This window comes from Lissotriton vulgaris, chromosome 7 (genome assembly GCF_964263255.1).
Source record: "Lissotriton vulgaris chromosome 7, aLisVul1.2, whole genome shotgun sequence".
Taxonomy (NCBI): Eukaryota; Metazoa; Chordata; class Amphibia; order Caudata; family Salamandridae; genus Lissotriton; species Lissotriton vulgaris.
The window spans coordinates 1,754,313,137-1,754,334,370 of NC_141695.1; the positions used below are offsets into that span (position 1 = coordinate 1,754,313,137).

Here is a 21,234-nt window from a genome sequence, read left to right on the forward strand (position 1 = left end):
CCCCATTAGACACAATGCATAGGCAAACCCCAGCACAGTACTGTAACCAACATACAAGAGACAAGCATCATGGTACATGTAGTCAGCAGAAGTTAGCAAACTATGGCAGTGCAGAATCACAAGACAGGAAACAGTGGAACACATTCTAAGGAGATGCAAGGACATGTGGAATGCTTTAATTGTACTGACTGTAATACATCGGCACTCAATTTACAAATGCTTCTTTGTACCTAGGGGCACCATCAGGCGGACAAACAATGTCCACAGAGGCAGCAGCACCATCTGACACTGCACTCGCAGGGCCGAGCACCAGCTAGGCTGCCGAGGAGGAGGATGACGTAAACACCATAGGGCTTGGTATGGAGGGAGACCTGGTGATAGACTTTGAAGCACTGCACTCCCCACAAATGCCCAGCACACCCCCCTGCCAGTTCTCCCCAGAGAACTCCCCGACAAGGGACCTCCTTCCACCTGCACCAGCTCCTGCCACGACCATGGCTTTGGCACCAGTACAACCTGTCCTGGGAGCAGGGGCTCAGGGCCCGGCCAGCACCACACCCCCACCAGTGGCACCCCAGCCCACTCAGCAGGCCGGCAGCAGCAGTACCCGGCGCCGTGCCATCCCCACCACTGCAGCACCAGCACGGGAGGGCAGTGTCTTCCTGGGCCTCGAGGGAAAGATGGTCAAGATACAAAGGCAGCAGGCAAAATCCATGATGGCCTGCCAACGCCAGCTCCTGCAGCACAACCTGCAGATGGGAGAAATGGTAAATGGATTTCAGGCCTTCGTGGATTCGAACAAGGAGGTGGCAGCAGGTTTAGGCAGGCTAACCACTGCCATAACCCAGTTGTGTGGCAGAATGGAGGAGCAGGAGCTGGTGCGCAGGCGGGATGCCCGGGTGCAGAACCGCTCCATGAGCCGCCTTGCTGCGGCAACGGCACAACTCTGCCAGCGCAGCGCAAACATGGAGTCTAGCCTCACTCAAAATACGGCAGAGCTCACAAGGGGAATGGCCCGCATCACGACTGCAATGGAGGCCATGATCATCTCTAATACTGCCACAAATCCTGCCCTGGACCTAGGGGATGCTGGGGACAGCAGCAGTCGCAGCAGCCCGGCCAGCGCTGCGTCTGAGCCACGCAGGAGCACCAGGCGCTCCGCAGATGCCGCTGGTCATTCAGAGGGGGCTGAGGGACACCCCAGTGGGGCTGCCAAGCGGTCAAAGAAATAGCCTTGCAAGGGCGGGTGAGGCAACCTGGACCTTGGACTTTTGTTTTCTTTGCCATTACACCATTTTTTTGTTGCACATCAGTGCAGTAACTGTGTTGCAACACTATTAAAAATTGTTTTTTCACAACAACCATTTAGCTGTCTTTGCATCTGTACTCACTCAGAAATAGTTTTCAGTAATCTCCTCACGTCTGTATCTGCCATCACTTGGCGTACACACCCCAGCTGGCTGTGTCAGTGGCACAGCTTCGTCGTCGTCATGGTCCTCGTAGTCAGACAACTCCACCTCAGTGCCCTTCTTCACCGCAAGGTTGTGTAACATTGCACATACAGCTATGATCTTGCAGCAGGTGATGGGGGTATACTGCCTTGCACCTCCACTCTTGTGCAGGCATCTGAATCTACTTTTCCAGATGCCAAAGGTCCATTCGACAACATTCCTTGTGCGTATGTGGGCCCGGTTATACCTCCTTTGGCTGGGTGTGGAGGGGTTGAGGTAGGGGGTGAGTATGAATGAGCGGAGGGCATATGCACTGTCGCCTGGAAGAGAAAGGGGTAACATTACACACATGCATACATGTATTGCACCTAGCTACTGTGTGTTATGGGGGTCTGATGATGTGTCTCACCTAGGAGGTATCCTTCACCAAATTCGCCAGCCATCAGCCGTGCATAGATGCCGCTCTGTTGGAAGATATAGGAGTCATGGGTACTCCCTGGAAATTTTGCTACCAGGTCTGTGATGGTGCACTTTGCATTGCAGATCACCTGCACGTTGATGGTGTGTGTAGACTTCCGATTGCGGTATATGTATTCTGTGTCCGCTGGTGGGCAAATCGGAATGTGCGTGCCATCTATGCAACCAATGATTTGGGGAAATTGTGCCATCTGGTAGAAGTCAGCTTTAGTTTGTAGCAGTTCTGCGTGGGTTGCAGGGAAAGAGATGTATTGGTCCATCCTGTGTATCATGGCGTCAAGGAATGTGTGGAAGAACCTTGACAGGCTGCTCTGGCTCACCCCTCCTGCCGCTGCAACTCCACTTTGATAGCTGCCAGACGCTAGCAGGTGTAGGCTGCATAGCACCTGGATGTGCGCAGGGATGGCGTGTGCCCTTGGGGTGTGGTGGTCCAAGAATGGTTTGAGATCCCTGATGAGCTCAAGTATGGTGTCAGAGTCCAGCCTGTATCTCTGTAGGATCTCTGCCTCTGTGAGCATGAACAGGGTTATCCTCTGTCTGTAGACCTGTTCATTTCTTAGCCATTCCCTCTGTCCTTCCTGCTGTAGCCGTAGCCGCCTCGCAATGACATAAAAAGCTGCCATCCTGCAAGTTGCAATGCATTTTGGGGCTGTTTATATGGGTTGGAGTTGGTTACCACCTGATTGTAATCCATGGTAAATACCGAGTGAATTCTACCGATTCTGAGCCGATTTCGGTGTTTCTGTGCCTCCCCACATCTCCCCATCTGTCGGAATCGGGGAATTTCCCGATCGGTGAATCATACGAATCGGTATGTTTTCCGATTCGGCTCATGTCCGATTCGGTCTATCTACCGATTCGGTACATGGACCGAATCGGCTTCATTCCGAATCGGTGTGTCTACCGAATCGGTACATGGGCCGAATCGGATAATTTCCGATTCGGTGTCACTACCGAATTGGTACATGGGCCGAATCGGATAATTTCCGAATCGGTGTCACTACCGATTCGGTACATGGACCGAATCGGTTATTTTCCGATTCGGAGTCACTACCGAATCGGTACATTGACCGATTCGGTGTTTGCATCCGAATCGGTGTGTTACCGATTCGTTACATATCCGATTTTCGGTATGTACGTATCGGATTCTTTCCCATTCGGTACTCATTCCGAATCGGTTTTCACTCCGATTATGATTTTTTTTGTTCCCTACATCTCGATGGCTGTTTACCGATCGGTAAGGGCCAAAAATCGGTATTTTCGGCCGTTACCGATCGGTAACGGCCTACCTACATCGGGCCCCTAGTCACAAGTCAAGCTAGCGAACCCTCACCGAATCCGGACTGGCTGGGAGCTTCGAGGGGCCTCTGGAAGAAAGCCTCCAGAAAAGTTTCTAAGTGTGAAGGTAGAAACTGAGACCGGGACCTGCCGGGGGCTGTAGCCGCCCAGGGCTCCATCACGCCCGGCCTGAAACTTTGACTTGCTCCGGTCTATCGCGAGCAGGTATCACAATATGGTGCTATAATCTTCTAAGTGCTATAGTTTATTAAATTTGTGAAAATTCATTTCTCCGGTTCCCTACATTGGATTTTTGTCATTTTGGTGTCCTTTTAAAGATAAAAATGTTGTTGTTGTAATACTTTATTTCGATAAAAAACAAACTTTATCATAAAAGTACATACGATTCATTGTTAAAATATGATAAAAATGTTTCCTATTGTTATAAATTGGTGTTAGATTTTTATTATGTGTTGTGTCTTAATTATTTAATAACATGGCGTTTTTAAATGCTTTACATACCTGTCTTTGAAGTTAAGCCTGTCTGCTCGCAGCCACGTTGCCAAGGGTTAAGCATAGGAATAATTTACTAAGACCTATGCTGGGTCCTACCATGTGTTAGTGGCCTTATTGCCCGTGGGAGACCTACATTTTCCCCTACCAATAACCCACTTTCCAACAATGATAAGTTGTAGGAAGAACACTTATGCATTACACAGACAAAAAATGCATGTGAGAGCAATGTGAAAGTACACATGGTGATAGCAAATGTGAAAGTGGTATGGAAGCCTACCTTTGATTCCGGCAACAACGAGTTTGCTGAACGTCATGGTGAGGTAGCAGCAGCACAGGAAGGATCTGGACAATGGTGTTCAACATGGAAATGGAAGTGGGAAACGGGAAAAGGGTAAGTTTTCACCTCTTTTTCTTCTATTCGGCCAATTCGAGTTTGGAGATTTTTCAGCCACAGTTGCCTTAAAGGAAAGTGTAATAGTAATAATGAGGTGAAAGCCAGAGAGATGGAAGAGAGATAACTTTATTCAAGTCTCTGCCAGCAACATCAGAAGGCATCTGCCAACCTGGTGGAGAACTTTCCAACCAACATCAAGTGTTCCACCCAGCGCTCACATAGACCAATCGATTACTACAACATCTCCCTTTTTTCCACCCGGAACATAAGGAAAACAAGTTTAGCAACAAACAAGTATAGTATGGACACCTGACATGTTGATGAAAGGAATGAACGAACACCACATGTCCCTATTTCCCCACCCAACCAATACAAAAAAAAGTAAAACATTACAAAAATATATATATTCACCAGCAAATAAAAGGAAACCTTACATGTCACCACCATTTCAAAGCAAAGATTTGCTTCATCTGTATCTGAAAGGTTTTTTGATGATATGTTTTGACTCCCAGAAAGAATAGCTCTCTTCCGACACATCTCGCTTTCACCACATACATCAGACGGGACTTTGTGATGAGCCTTCACCACCTTTGAACTATTCCACCACTGATTACCCTTCACTCTTATGGCATGTCCGGTGACCACCTCGACCTGCACAGGTTCCCTGATTCTGGATTGGCCTTTGGGAACATGAGAAAGTTCTTTTATGCGAATCCAATCCCCCTTACTGATATCGTTCCCGTGCCTTTTCACGCCATGTTTATTGTCAGAATCAAATTTTGTCTTGCTTTGTGCTGTTTCTATCAATGGACAAATCCATTTGTCAATATCACATTGATGAGTCGAACCTGATCTGTTTTCCTTCAACCATGCCAGAAAGAAAACACTAGCAGGGACCCGACCTCTCATAATCTCAAAAGGTGTCTTGTTTGAAATGGCATTGGGACTGGTACGATGGTCATAAAGCATTTCTTCTACTCCATCAGAAACCTCCACACAATTTTTGACTGACCACTGGACACATTCAACCAAAATACGATCCATCCTCTACACCAAACCAGTGGCTTGAGGATGATACAAGGCCACTCTTTTGTGTACAATTCCAGCCTTGTATCGGAAATCCCTCATCTCTCTAGACACAAACTGCACCCCATTGTCAGAGAAGAGTTCTTTGGGCATGCCTTCTTTACGAAAAACCTTTTGAAAAAATGTACTCACCACTTTGGTGTTAGGTTTGCTTACAAACTCCACCTCCCACCACTTACTGTAATAGTCTACCAGAACTATGGCATACTTGCATCTAGTAGGCAAAACACCAAATGGACCAATGAAATCCACCACAAGTTTGGACCAAGGTCTGTCCGGCAACACTACTGGGTGTAAAGGAGGAATTGAAGTTTCAAGTGACTTTGACTTATCACTGGTTGCACATATAACATAATCCCTGACAACCTCAACAATTTATTTGTCCATGCTGGGCCTCCAATACACAGACCTGATCCTTCTTTTAGTGACTGTTTGCCCCAAATGACCTTCATGGGCTGCTTGTATAATACAGCGTTTCATAGACTCAGGTGGGACAAACTTGTCACCTCTCATGATGATATCATCATCTTCCAATGTCAACTCTTCTACCACTTTGAAAAAAGGTTGGACCCCTGGATGAAGTGTGAATTCTCTCGGCCATCCGCCCACCACATACTCATGTACCTTTCCCAAGACCTTGTCTTTGCTCTTACCGTGCATCCAATCTTCCTTATCAAAAGCACTCTCAAGACACACACCCAATGCAGCTATCAGGCATTCCTTGTCTTCCTCCTCAGGTTCAGACTCTAACCCTTTTATGGGAGACCTAGACAGGAATAATCGCCCTGACATTTTTGCCTCCAGGAATGTGCTCAACCTCAAAATTGTATTGGAGAAGTCTTGCACCCAGTCTCGCAATCCTTGGAGTCAAATCCCTTATAACATCTCCATTCAATATACCCAGGAGGGGTTTGTGATCTGTCAAAATTCTAAATTTCCTACCACACAAAAAACCTTTGAATCGCTCAACAGCCTAACAACACGCCAGCAACTCTTTTTCCTATAACATAATTTTTTTCCCATTTTCCCTCAGAGCTCTAGAAGCTAAACCAATTGTGAGTTCACCTGCATTACTCTTTTGGGACAAAGTGGCTCACAACCCACTATTACTGGCACCAATAGTAAGAATATACACCCTGACATGCACCATCCCACTTTAAAATAATTCGTTTTTTAAGGAGACCTCGAAGGTTTTCTGTTTTGCTTGCAAAATTCTTAAAAAACTATGCATAAAACTTGCATACCCCCAAAAATGATGACACTTGTTCTTTACTGTGTGGTGCGGGTGCTCCTATAATTGCGTCAACTAAACCAGGATGAGGCATCACACCTTTTGAGGAACATTTGTGCCCCAAAAAGTCAATGCATGACTTTGCAAACTTACATTTTCGTTCATTCGCAACCACCCATGCTTGCTCCAGTCTTTTTAAATTAGTGTGCATGATATCATCATGTTTCTGTATGTCACTTGCTGCTACCAAATTGTTATCTTGAAAGAAGACTAAGCCATCAATATCCTTGAGAACAGATTCCATAATGTGTTGAAAAACTGATGCAGCAGACGCTAACCCAAAAGGCATCCTTCTAAACTGATATGTGCCCATGGGTGACACAAAAGCTGTGAGGTGCCTACATGATAGATCTAGTTCCACATGATGATAGGTGGAAGCTAAATCAATTTGGTTGAAAACTGTGGCACCCGCAAAACTAGACACATTGTAATTGACGCGAGGTAGAGGATGCAAATCTAGCCAAATAACTTTGTTCAAACTTCGTAAATCAACGCAAACACTAAGATCACCAGATTTCTTCCTTGTGATGAATAACAGAGGAAGCCAGAGGGAGGACTCAATGGGCTCAGTGACACCTTGGATGCACATCTTTTCAAGAATGTTAGCCAAATCATGCTTGATGCTGAAAGGTACCATCCTAACTTTATGTTTGACTGTAGTAACATTGTCACACACTTTGATCTCGTGCCTAAAACCATTAATCTTCCCCAAACCATCATCAAAAACTTTGGGAAATTCAACATCCACCCATTACTGGTAACAGAACAGCCTTCATTGAAAAAAGACACTTGTACTTCTCTTCCTGGTCGTAACGTGAGAACAAACAAACCTTGGTGATACCACCCTAGGATGTTGAGGCCTTTTTTGCAACGTACACTTTTCCGCAAATTGTGTTCTCCTTAAATTTAAGAGTGGTTTCACAAACCAGACCAGCTCAATTCTTTTCCCATCGTATGTTACAGGACACCTGTCAGGCGGCAACAACGCTTTTTCGTCCCATGTGTTCTTAAACAATTGCTCTGTTATTATGGTCATTTTCGCACCTGAGTCTACAAGTAATTTTAAAGGCTTCCCATCTAAATGAAAGTAAGTATAAGGATCCCTACACTCATGTGTTTCCTCATCTCTTGTACCCACCATGTCTTCGCCAAACTCATCAGCTATGATATTCACCGTACTATTACTTTTCTTAGCTTGGCATACTTTTGCAAAATGACAAGTCTACCACAGCTCTTGCAAGTTACATTTTTTGCACAGCATGGACGACTGTTCAGAAAATGTTGTGCAAACCCACACCTAAAACAAATGTTTTTTTGTTTAAAGAACACGTTCTTATCCCTCGAGTTAGTGTCAAATCTCTTCTTTTCATCTTGCACATTCATGTTGTCCCTCTTTGTAGGCCCTGAGCAGATATAAATCCTACACTCTCTTTCTTAACCAACTCTCTCAAACTTTTCTGAGAAATCTCAATACTCTTGACTATGTCAATCGTCTCACACAATGACGGATACTTGTAAGTGAGTAACTTTTCTTGTGCTTTCTTGTCATAACATCTTACCATAATTTGATCCCTATTCAATTGATCCATAAAATCTTAAAAGTCACAGTCTGCAGCGAGCACTCGTAAAGGCGCCACATATGTAAATGTAAATGTAAAACATATGAATCTATAGACTCCACTTGTTGTTGTTCTCTTGTGAAAAATGTATGTCTGTTCACAGTAAAACTATGTGCAACATCAAATTGTTTCTACAACTTCCAAACTGCCTTCTGGTATTTATCCAACTCATCTTCATCATCTGTGTTGCTCGGTATCGGAGTCAGATGTTCGAATATAGTCTGACCCTCAAACCCCCAATTGTGCTCAAGCAGAAACCTATTCCTCTCTGGGCAGTAACAATTTACTCCCACTGCCCCTAAGTACTTTGTAAAAGCCCTAAACCAAATCTTCCATTTTATGGGAGGATCACCTGGGATTGTAAAAAAGGCAGAGGTGGGCTTACTGATTGCATGTTACTAACACCCACCAAATTTGTGCGTAAAAGTAACAAGCCTCTAACTTCGCCCCCACAAAACAAATGGTTAAAACTAATGGCAAATAAGGACTATGCTGTTGCAAAGAACCAGGAATTAGTGCATATGAAGATGACTCACTTGAGCACAGCACAGAAACGTTGTGTTAATACACTGGGTAGACAAATATACATGCCCTGTAGTTCTTGGTAGAAGAGTATGCCAGTCACTGGAAGGCTTTCTAAATATGAAACACACCGGAGGTTAAAGTGTGCATGTCACTGCAAGCACTTATACTGTAGATACGCACCTCTAACACTGACCTCAAAGCGTGATTGTGCAAGAGTTGATGCGGATGCACTGCCACAATGCACACCACCTTTGCGCACCGGGAGCTGAGCATGCGCATGTGGTGACAAACAGTGATGTGTGATGTGATGTGATGTGAAAGGTTCTTGTAGAGCGCGACTAACACCTGAAGGTTTCTTGGCGCTTGTGTGGAGAGAACGGAAAAGAAAGGGGATAGAGGGCTAATTGTAGGCTTCAGTAAACAAAAAAGTTTTAAGGAGAGATCTAAACCTGGTGTAGGGGGAAGGTAACCTTAGAGAGAGGGGGAGGGCATTCCAGAAGGAAGGAGCTAGGAAAGAAAACCTGAGGCCACCGTGTTTCTTCCTCTTGAATCTGGGGACAGTGTGCGTATCACTGAAGTGATCAATTTCCTGTGACACGTATTTACCCAAAAATGCGTGCTTCAGAAATGCACCGGAAAAACGATGCGCACAATAAGAAACACAGTGTGCGTATCACTGAAACCAACACAAACTCCTGTGATACCGTTGCAGAGTTCTTGGCAATCGCTGACAAGACACACACAGTTACGGCAGTACTTCCATTGCAAGGTGTGTTAACGACTCCGTACCGCAGACCCGCTCCGAAACACTCGTTCCAGACGTGCAGCTGGGAAGATTCTCGGGGTAAGACTTGATTAGTTTAACTTCACCGCACATAAGTATCTCTCCCATAACATCAGCAATATCTTTTCCACAACCCCAAATGTCTGTATAATGTCATGTCACCTCAGCCAAGTACAAATATCTACACGCTCACCAGCCTGACAGTGCAAACCCAGACTGTCAGCACACAGCTTCGTAAAGTCCAGCCTCTGTCCTGCAGCTTCAGGTAGTCCGCAACTCTGATCATCCTCAAAGTTGTAGTAGTAATAATGAGGTGAGAACCTGAGAGATGGAAGAGAGATACCTTTATTCAAGTCTCTCAAAGCAATATAAGGAGGCAACAGCCAACCTGGAGGAGAACATTCCAGCCGTCGCCAGTGGAACTCTGAACATTAAGGGGTCTATTAAGACAATATCCGCCCGCCACCGTAACGGTCAACAGGACCACCCGCAAGAGGTGCGGCAGTCCCGCTGTGCCTATCAGGATGCGACCGCCACCATGGCGGTCGCATCCTGTATATTTAACATTGTGGCGGGCGGTGCTGTATTCAGCACCCGCCACAATGTTAAACAGGCATGTTGTGCATTTGCATGCACAACATGACAGGCTCCGCATGGTGCCTGTCACCTTGTGCATGCAAATGGTATCCCCCATGTGTCTCCTTCAACCCCCAACATCCTGGTGGCACCCAAAACCACCCCATGTGGGAGTCTAAGAAAGTATGCCCTGCTGTTCTGTAAAAAAGTAGTAAAGTCCTGATTAAATCAATGCCATAATGCCAAATATACAAACATGGAACCTCCATGACAGCTTAATACCCTCTATATGGCCCACATAGAACCAGATACAGTCTGCAAAAGCAGTAATATTTATTTTCACTCTAAAATGTAAAGAACGAGAAACCATAGCACAAAGCAGAGTGGAAACATCACAATGCACCAGAAACAGAAACTTACACTCTTTTGATAAAAATAAGACACCAAGAGTCACACAACACTAAGCTCAACAAATACAAACCATTAGCTTGGAAATGCAAACACAAGGCAAAAATAAACTGTTGCAAACCTTAGGCAGAAACTGCGCACTTGCACAATACCTGCTGTCTGTGCAGAACGCCAACCTCAGGGAGCAGAGTTCTGCACCTTATAACTTACAAACAAGGCTGATCTTGGCATAGCCTTAGTCCGTCATTGCTTTTCCTGAACTTGGACTTCAGTTTCAGCTCCTCAAAAACAAACTGGAATCCAAGTACAGGGACAGCAACGACGGACTAATAGATGTCAACAAAGAACCTGCCAGAAGCAAGAGGAAGTAAAAACGACCTGAGAGTTTACCCCAGGATTACCGACGTCACGAGTCAAGAAAAGAAGTGCGCCTCTTCTGAGATCCAACCAGCACTTGGAAGAAGAAGCAGCAAGCAGACAGTTTGTACATCAAGCAAAAGAAGCATTGGGAAAACCAATAGGCCAGCCAGGCAATCATCTTGTTTGCATGCATTTATCACACACAAAGCATGGCTCTCCTATATAACTTTCCTTCCTGTGGACTTCTCTTGTTTGATTGGTCAACAGAGCCAATGACTATAGTGTATAAACCCTCAGTAACCTTTTCTCTCTGAGGCAGTTTTATTTATTTATTTATTTAAAGCCATTTGTAAAGCGCCTGGTTACTCAAGAACAGAGTGTCCCCGCGCTGAAAACTGCATATACGCTAAAGGAAGGAGCGCCGGAGGGCCAACTCAGGGGGATAGGAAGGAAAGGGGTTAAGTGCGTGGGAATAGGAAAGTTTTAAGTTTTCCCCGAAACCTGGTTTCAGAGGGCTCCATACGGATCTCAAGTGGGAGCTCGTTCCAGCACTTAGAAGCCAGAAATCTGAACGAGCGGCCGCCCATCCTGGCTCTGGTGACTTTGGGGACTTTGAACAACATTGCTCCAGAGGATCTTAAATTTCTGGTGTGATGTAAGAAGGCCTTTTAGATACTCTGGCCCTGTGCCTTGAGCGATGCGATGGGCAAAGCATAGTGCTTTGAATTTAATTCGCTCCTCAATGGGGAGCCAGTGGAGTTTAGACAAGGCAGATTTCCCTGAGGCTCTGCGAGGAAGCTTGAGCACAAGACGAGCCGCGGCATTCTGGACACACTGGAGTTGGTGGAGTCCCTTTTTGCTCAAGCCTAGTTCCTTGACCTGTAGGTATTCCTAATCCAACACCTGTGTATGAAGTTATTACTGTAGTGTTGACCTGATGAAGAAGACATGAGGGTGAACAGAAGGCCAGCGGGGCTGGGCACCGCTCATGCAGCATGTGATGCCACCCCTCCGTGTAGAGTAGCTCACATGCCTTTGTAGGAGTGCAGAATGAGCTCTGGTACACGTCACTCTTAGGGTGACATCATGTAACAGTATCCCGCGACACCAGTACCTCCGACCCCCAGTCACTCTTAGAGTGACCATCAAACAGCAGCATCATGAACCCCCATCACTCTTAGCGTGACATCATGTAACAGTATCCCACGTCACTAGCAACCCTGACCCCTGGTCACTCTTACGGTGACATCATATAGTAGTATCCTACATTACCAGTACCCCTGACCCCCGTCACTCTTCCGGTGACATCATGCAGCAATATCATGACCACCCTTCACTCTTGGGGTGGCATCATATAGCAGTATCCTGCGTCACCTGCACCTCAACCCCTTTGTCACTCTTAGGGTGACATCATGTAACAATGTCCTGCATCAGGATTGTGGTAAGGCCCCGTGGACTAGGCGAAAAGTTTGGCACCCTGTGGCTGCAATAGGGGTTCACTCTGTGGCGGTGAGCCTTACAACCCCTGTAGACATCAAGGTGAGCGACTTGTGAATGAAGGGCTGGTGGGGAGCATGAGGCGCATCCCTTCAGTGTTAATGATCCAAGTGGTCTGCGGTGATGACTGTGGGATGAAGAGTGCCAGCAGCCCATCAAAACAATCTGGATAAGTTTACCCTCACCTGTGACAATTCCAACAAAACCGGGAGTAAATTGGACCCAATAAACACGCATGGTTCACTCCCAAGCTCCGCCTTTTGAAACAGAACGCAAAAAAACTAGAACGACTATGGAGGAAAGATTTCGCCCCTGAGAAAAAAGCAGACTATAGGTCAGCTATAGCAACCTATAAGGCCGAAATAAAAACAGCCCAGGCCACTTACTATGAACAAAAACTATCTCGATCAGCCAATCCCTCCAGAGACTCTTTCCCTATTATCGAACAGTTACTCAAACTCCCAGACCCCCAGACAGCACCTAACCCTTTAAGACAACATTGCAACGAACTAGCAGATTTTTTCCAGTCCAAAATTCAAAACATCCTGAAGCACATCCCTCCCCCAGATACCATACACCCACTTCAACCTAAAGACTCGGCACATAATAAGATCACCCCCCCAGACATATTCACCCCTCTCACTCAGGAATCTCTCCTTCCCACCCTGTCCACTGTTAAAAGCGGGTCACCTCTTGACCCTGCACCACTCAATATTCTCAAGAGTGTACTGCCCACTATCATTGCTCCCATCACAAACTTAATTAATGCATCCTTAACAGCAGGATTAGTCCCCATAGAATAGAAAAATGCCATGGTCAAAGCTCTTCCAAAAAAACCTCACCTGCAGAACTGGGCAATTATCGTTCCATATCGCTCCTCCCTCATCAGCAAGCTAGCGGAAAAACATGTCAACAAATCTTTGTCAGCATTTCTGGAATCCCATGGCCATCTCCATTCCTCTGAAACTGGCTTCCAGCCCCACCAAGGCACCGAAACAGCTCTACTCTCGGTGGTGGAGACCTCTAGAGAAATCCTCGACCAGGGAGGGTCCTCCTCCAAAATACTCCTCGACCTCAGCGCGGCCTTCGACACGGTGAACCACCATATTTTGGTCCACCGCCTCAAGAAGGTGGGAGTGTCAGGAACAGCCTGGCATGCCTCCGGTCACTCTTAGAAAACAGACAATTCCAAGTATTCGAAGGAAACACCCTATCCAAATCCCTCCCCCTGCAGTGCACAGTTCCTCAGGGCTCCTCCCTGAGCCCCACTCTTTTTAATGTATATATGGCCCCGCTGGCAGATATTGTATCCCCCTTCGGGGTCCATATAGTCACATACACGGATGACACCCAGCTGGTTGTCGAACTCAATCAGGCCAAGCAGTCATCTTTTGATCTCCTCTCCTGTCTCAAGGAAGTCACCAAATGGATGTGTTTTCCCATCTGAAGCTCAATGGTAACATGACAGAACTGATGGTGCTAGGCAACCAGCTGAGCTTAAAATCAAGCACCATGTGGCCAGCCAGCATGGGCCCACCCCCCATTCCCAAAACCGAAATAAAGAGCCTCTGGCTAGACCAAGAACTCTCTTTTAAGATCCAAGCATTAAAGACCGCCACGGCGTGCAATGGCATTCTCAGAACGACCTGGAAAATCCTTCCCCTGTTCCCTAGTCAAGCCAAAAAACTCCTGATTCAGGCCCTGATCCTGTCAAGGTTAGATTTTGGCAACTCCCTCTATCTGGGTGCCCCCATCTCAGTTATCGCCAAGCTTCAGGTTGTACAGAACTTGTCGGCGCGACTACTCACTGGAATGAACCGCCGCTGCTCAGCTAAACCCGCTCTCAGCTCCCTCCACTGACTTCCGGTTCAGGAGAAAATCAATTTCAAGGCTTTGTGTATTATCCACAAATCCCTGAAGGGAAATGGTCCTCCCCTCATCAAGGCCCTAGGCAGACCCTACAAGGTCTTGGGAAGTCTTTGATCAGATGAACTTCATCTAGCAGCGGTTCCTAGAATCAGAAGGTCCAGATTGGGGGGCTGCCTCTTCTCATATAACTCAGCCAAGCTCTGAATTTCTCTCCCCCTTGCTCTGAGGTAAGAACCCAACCTCCTGGCCTTCCAGAAACAGCTGAAGACCTGGCTCTTCCCCTGAGCTCCCTCCCTTTCCCTTTGGCAGTCCTGTGGCAGTGCTGGGAAGCCCCCGGGTAGCCATGCGCTATACAAAAGCTTATTCCATTCCATTCCAGTCCATGGAGGACATGTGGTGACATACAGAACTGATCCCCCAAGAAACAAATCACTTACACTCAAGCATATTACGGCAACTATTCAGAAGGTATGGAGGTCCCTAGAAACCAAAATCAACACGGTCTCAACCAAAGTGGTGCTTTGAGAGCTTGCGAAACATGAGTGCAAGGGTTAAGGAGGCAGGAGACTCAATCACATCTTTGAAGGCTGAAACCGTCTCTCTATAGAAAGAAGTCAAAAAACTGTGCTCCACCACAAAGGTCCTGGTGGCAAACCTGGAGGACTTTGAGAGTCGCTCATGAAGAAATATTATCTGGCTGGTTGGATTCCCTAAAAAGGCAGAGGGGCTGGCAGTGGACCTGTATGTCGATGACATCATCCTCAAGGTGTTACAACCCTATGGTCTCTCAAACTACTTTCCATTTGAAAGGGCCGACAGGATCCCGGGCACTCCTTCCAAACTGGGTGCACCTCCTCGCACAATAAGAGCCCATATCTTTAACTTCAGAGACTGTGGTGGGATTCTCCAGGCAGCCCACCGTGCCCCACTGGTCAAGTTTGGTACACTGTCATTAGTTTCTTCCCGGATTTCACCCTCAAATTACAAAGACTCAGTTGTAACTTTGCCAAAGTAAATTGCGTTCTACGAGAGCATGGCATGAAGTATTCTATGCTGTTTCTGGCACAACTCAGAGAGGTGGCTGCAGAGAAGACATGGCATTTTGCAACCCTGGGAAATGCATGAGGGCTGGAGACCGACTGGGGGAATGAAACTGAAAAAATGCTCACACCTTCAACGAAAGGAACCTACTGCCAAAGACCTCGGGATGGAAAATTAAAAAATATTTAGCACAGCGTTTGGACTCCCAAAAAGTGGTGCCACCGGGGGCGTGTTCAGAATGGTTTGATGGAGAGAGCTGAACGTATTGGTACTGTGAAGATCTTGCACCACAGGGCATCAGTGACAAACTTTTGTGTCCTACCATGGCTGTGGGTGAGCCAATGTGGTGGTACCAGTGCCAAAGGTGAGGCCAGATAACACTTGGTTACATGCAACATTTAATGGGAGAGGGTAGGTTGGTTACATGTTGGTGGCTACCAATGTCTCTTACTGCTTAGTATTGGTTTTGGGTGACAGGCCCTCTGCACTGTTGAGGTGGTGGGCAGTTTTGAGTCCCCTAGGCAGATAGGCATGGAGGGTGAGTTTCAGGACTCTGTTTTTTATTGTTGGTTGCATTGGAGGGTTGAGTTGCGTTTTAGTGTGCTGACACTACAAGTGACATGGACACAGGAGTGGTTTCCCCAGCATTTATTTTCCCCCAGACGCGCCACCTGGCCTACGTGACTGCTGCACTGATTTGTCTAAACACACTGATAAGTGAACTGGCTGACGCACTGGCTATAAAGTTCTTATCCTGGAATGTCAATGGCCTGGATGACAAAATTAAAAGAGGAGTGTACTACAAATCCTTCAACAACAGGCCCCCAATGTGACCCTTCTGCAAAGCCAACACCTACAATACACTTGATAGATGAGGTTTTAATTTAGTGCCGCATGCAGGATACACAACTGGCTCCAGAGGGGTGGGTGTTCTGATAAGAAAGTTGCTCCCACTCACTGTACATCAGATCTGGCTGGATAGCCATGGACGATGTGTGGCACTCACTGGGAGGGAATGTTGGTTAACATATGCTCTGTCTATATACCACCACACCTTCAAGTTATGCTCCCTGACTTGGCTTCCCTACTCCTCAGATAAGGGGATGGTAAATTGATAATGGGGGTGACTTTAATATGACAATGTACTCAATCAATAGCTTCCCAAAAAGGCTACTACTTCTCGACGCCCACTGTCTGACCTCCTCACCGCCCTCGGATTGACTGACATAGGGCAGGCCTACAACTCAAACAAACTGCAATTCCCTTTTCACTCAGGGTGCACAACAGTCTTTCCCGCATTGACAATCTCTCCACCCGTACAGCTCCCCTTCACTTATTCTCAGATGCTCATCCCCTAGCAAGAGGCATCACGTGTCACTCCCCCATGGGCAAAGTTGGATCTTGGGGGCGGCACCTCACAGTGTAATATATCACTTAACGTAAATTCCTAAGGCAACTTCAAAATAAATATCACAGTGACTCTAGAACAGTTCCAATATAAAGAGAGACAAAAATAAAGATATATATGTTCAAAAGTACAAAAATAGTTATTTATTGATGATGATATATTCAATGTTTCATCATTTCTTCATAAAACTACAACAAAAACAAGTACACACACACCACATCTATCTCATTATCCACGCTCAACAATCATAATGTATGCATTACAGCTATGATCAGCACCTGGAATTCTTAGGTCAAAACATTATGTACATGGTCAAGATTTTTTTCGTGACTGGGAATGGGGGCAAGGCCTGCTACTCTCCCAGCTGGGGGAGGGGACATCACCCAGGGAATTCACGGCCACCTTCCCTGGAGCACCGACACCTGTCTGCTCGCAAAGACCAGTGCGCACTGTGAGGAAGAGGAGAGTGTTGGAGGGAGTGAGGTTTAGTGGGGCACCTTGCCTACTGAAATCTCCCTGTGAGGTGTGGGGAAACAGCTGCTGCACCAACTGGGCTGTTGCACTTGTGCAGGATGTAGTGAGTGACCCCCGTAAGCCAGAAATGGCCGTCCTGAAGTGAGTCATGTTCTACGATGCGCCAATCTGCCCGGAGCCCATGTGTAGTGTCGAGCTAGCTTCCCTGTATGCCACAAGGGGGGCCACTGTGAAAAGACTTCCATGAGTTAAGGGCCATATCCCTGTGTGATAACAGGCTGCGACTCTGTATGTCAGGAGGGCTGCTGCCAAGGATTCACTGTGGCGATGGGGTGGGAGCCTCTGTACTGGAGGCCATGGTGACCCCCATATAGCAGAGATGGTCTCTGGGTGTATCAAGAAGTGAGGATGCCAGTGGAGCACCCGCGCATCATCACCCTGGCAAGGGACCCTTACCAGGAGCATTGCAAGACTCGGAGACAGATCGGGAATTTGCTACAATAAACCTCCGAGTGCATCAGGAGCGCAACAGTGTGTGTGTAGCACTGCACCTGCTGAGCTGCCTGAGGTAAACTCACCTGGGCTCAGCTGCAGCTGCTTCCAGCACCGTTGGATGGAGCGCGCTCAGAAACTCCAGACTGCTGTTGTGCCTGTCGACCTCAGGGGAACTTCCTGCTAGGCACTAGATCACAGTTGACATTAAACTAGAGTCAAACTGGACTCTCGAGACTTGGACTACTAGTGGGGCATACCCTGGATGTTACCAGGAGTGAATGGGAAATAACCACTATCAGTAGAGCAAGAAGGGAATAGGGCAGGGAACCACCAAAGGAACACTAGAGCCTCAACCTCAAGAAGCGCTGTGCAGCTGTTTGTGAATGTCACATTCTTCCTTTGTGTTGGTAGTGGTAGAAATAATATACCTTCTTTGTTCATAAATGTGAGTATTTGGCCAGACAAAGATTAATTATTGCTTCTGGGCGCATGTCGAGTTGTGAATACACCGACCTCATGCTCTCCTGGAACCACGTCAACGACAAAGACACCAACAAATCATGAACACCATCCACTCCGGCTCACCTTCCGACCCCTGCTCGCACCACATCTTCAACAAGGCAAGCTCCATCATCCCACCCCAACTCCGAAAGATCATCAACAGCTCTTTCGAGACGCAACCTTCCTGGAGAGCCGGAAACACGCCAAGATCAACGCCCTACTCAAGAAACCCAAGGCGGACCCAAAGGACCTCAAGAACGTTCGACCCATCTCCCGGCCAAATCCATTGAGAAGACCGTCAACAGACAATTGACCCACTTCCTGGAGGAGAACAACATCCTGGACTACTCCCAATCTGGCTTCCGCAGCAACCACAGCACCGAAACCACCCTCATCGCCACCACTGACGAAATCAGAACCCTACTGGTCCACGGCGAAACTGCGGCCCTCATCCTCTTGCACCTCTCGGCCGCCTTCGACACCGTCTTCACCACACCCTGCGCACACGCTTCCACGACGCAGGGATCCAAGACAAAACCATGGACTGAATCACCTCCTTCCTCACCGGCAGAACCCAGAGAATCTGCCTCCCCCCATTCCGATCCGAAGCCACCATGATCACCTGCGGCGTACCCCAAGGATAATCCCTCAGCCCTACCCTTTTCAACATCTACATGGCATCTCTCGCCAACATCGTCCGAGCACACCACCTCAACATCATCTTGTATGCTGACAACACCCAGCTGATCCTCTCCCTCACCAAGGAAGGACCCGGCCACTGCCAAATCCAATCTCCACGAGGGAATGAAGGCCATCGCAGATGAAGACTAGCCGGCTGAAACTGAACTTGGACAAAACGAAGGTCAAACAGAGGACATCCAGGTGTCTAAAGATTATTGGGAGTGTGAGATATTCAGATAGGTATTACTTGATGTGGTAATAATCCGTTCGTGTTATTTTCTTATTAGTAAATGTCCCTTAAACTGAGAGTATTTTATTTCCAATGCACAAGTGCAGTTTTTCAGGCTTATCTCTTGCTGACGTGGTGACCACGCATGTAAAAGGCATTGAACTGCACATTTCCTGTCATAGGGTCACTGCCCCCCGTGCTCGTGAACTCACTTGTGGCGTCAACAGTAGTGAAAGGCGCTGACCGAAGCCACGCCTTCTCTTTCACTGTGAAAGAACCCAAACTGCATTGAAACTGGTGGAGAGATCCCTCTGCTCAGAGGCGGAGTGGGGGTGAGGGGTGATGGGTGATGATGCCCCTGCATTGGGGGCGGGTGTTCCTGGGTAACTCCAGTGTGCCTTAGAGTCCCAGCGCCTCTCGCAAGCAGCCTATCTTCCTCTGCGCCCACATCACACACAGCATGAGGTTAGCGGCCAGGTTATTCCTCATTCGCCCCTGGACGCGCGTTCTGTCCATACAAGGAAGGAGCAGGAGAAGGGTGTCTTTACCCCCATTATGTAATACCAAAACAAACACCCCAGGGGCAAGAAATGAAATGGCAGCATTGAAACCAGTATTGAAAACAAGAGAAACTCGGAGAAAGACGAGGGGCTGGACAGTGGTTTGTATCTGAATGCGCTTCGAATTCTCTCCACCCCGCCTCTGGGGTGGGAGGACACAGAGACAGTCCAGTGAGGAGGGAGGGGGAGACGCTCAGACAGAGGCGGCGGCGCCGGCACTGGGAGCAGCGCGGGGACACCGTACCTGGACGTGGACTCGGAGAAAGACGGCGTACCGCCGAGGGGTCCCCACCTCGACCTCTGAGCCCCCGAGGGGTCCCTACCGCCGGGCTCTCAGCCGAGGATATATAGTCATTCAGTGCCTGGGTGTCCCGTTCTCACTGCAAAGATCTGAGTGAGTTCAAGGGCGGCGTCTTCACCCCCAGAGCTCACAGAGAGACGGAGCTGTGACCCCGCACCCCCTCACCCCCTCAAAGATGGGACTCTCCGGCAGACCCCGGGCCCCCTCCCGTGGAGACCGGCGCTGGAGACCCTCGCTCTGACAGGTGAGAGAGAACACGGGGACACACTTTCAATATAGACTGTTACAAGGTGGCGCGAAAGTGAGCTGAGATTTTAATTACGCTTGAACATAACAGGGGTCTTAATTCAGTCACATTTTATTGTGTTGCATTGAAGCTTTTAATGGGCCCTTACTACCAAATGTCCTCCACTTTGAATCTCCCAGCACTAAACTTAGGAGCAAAGTGAGATATCTCGGCCATTGGTGTGTAGGTCTGTGAGACCCTTCCTTTCCGTTGTGGAACAAATAGTGAAAAACAAGCCTTGCAGCCCAGAACCAGGCGCCGTAGGCTCGCTGTATAGGAGAACATTCTCCCAGTAGATGAGGTGACCCCAGAGCCTTCACCTGCTGCATGGGCTCAGCTTGCCGCCTCAGTCTGTCTAGCCTGTGCCACTCTCTGCATTCTGCAGAATTCCTCCCTGGTAGGCCCACCCTCCACCCTAATCGTGCCAGCCAGCATGCTCAGCCAAGTCACCCATGGCGGCACTGTCCACCCCGCTTGGCTCAGGGCCCCTATCTTTGGACCCCCATCAAACTTCACCCTTTCAGCTCCAGAGACTGGTTTACCTTTGCCTCTTGCCCCCCTCCTTGGCAGCTGTAGGGGGTCATTATTCCAGGCTCCAGACCCCCCCTTGACTCCCTCTCCGGGAATCCATGGACTGTGGTGTCACACAGACCCATTTGGCCAATACGATCACCCCAGATGAGACCTGAGCTCTGCCTCCCTCCAGGCAGCGGGCACCAGGGCGTGACAGGGCTCACAACAACTTTCAGACACCCCCGCCCCCCCCCCCCCGACACTCATAGGGTACCAGAGCCACTGGGTAGATGGCTTTCACGACTGTCAGGGACTATAATTTGGTGCAATGTGTTTGGTAGGAGCTGCTCCGCTGACCCTTGACAGTAGTCATGCTGGTTACTGGGTCTCGCTGAACCTCCACCCGGTGCCCGTTGATGGTGGCCCACTGCCTACACCTGGCAGTATTGTCTGGCAAATGGGCTTTTAGCACAATCTCTTTATCTCCCAGGGAAACTAGGATCACCTCTATTTGCTCCCCGAAGCTTACCAGGAGTATCTCCTCCCAAGCGCTACACTCACCACCCCAGGTGTGTGCCCACCGGTATGGGCGTTGCCCTCTTGGGACACCTGGT

At 48.0% G+C, this 21,234-nt stretch overlaps 1 protein-coding gene across 1 annotated transcript in view; it reads left to right on the top strand.

The window, feature by feature from the left end:
- The first annotated feature begins 19,671 nt into the window (after positions 1-19,671).
- Positions 19,672-21,234, top strand: part of LOC147706586 (uncharacterized) — a 487,499-nt gene continuing 485,936 nt past the window's right edge. The window contains exon 1 of the mRNA XM_086929635.1: positions 19,672-20,065. The gene's annotated coding sequence lies outside the window, so the exon portion shown is untranslated. The remainder of the gene's footprint in view (positions 20,066-21,234) is intronic.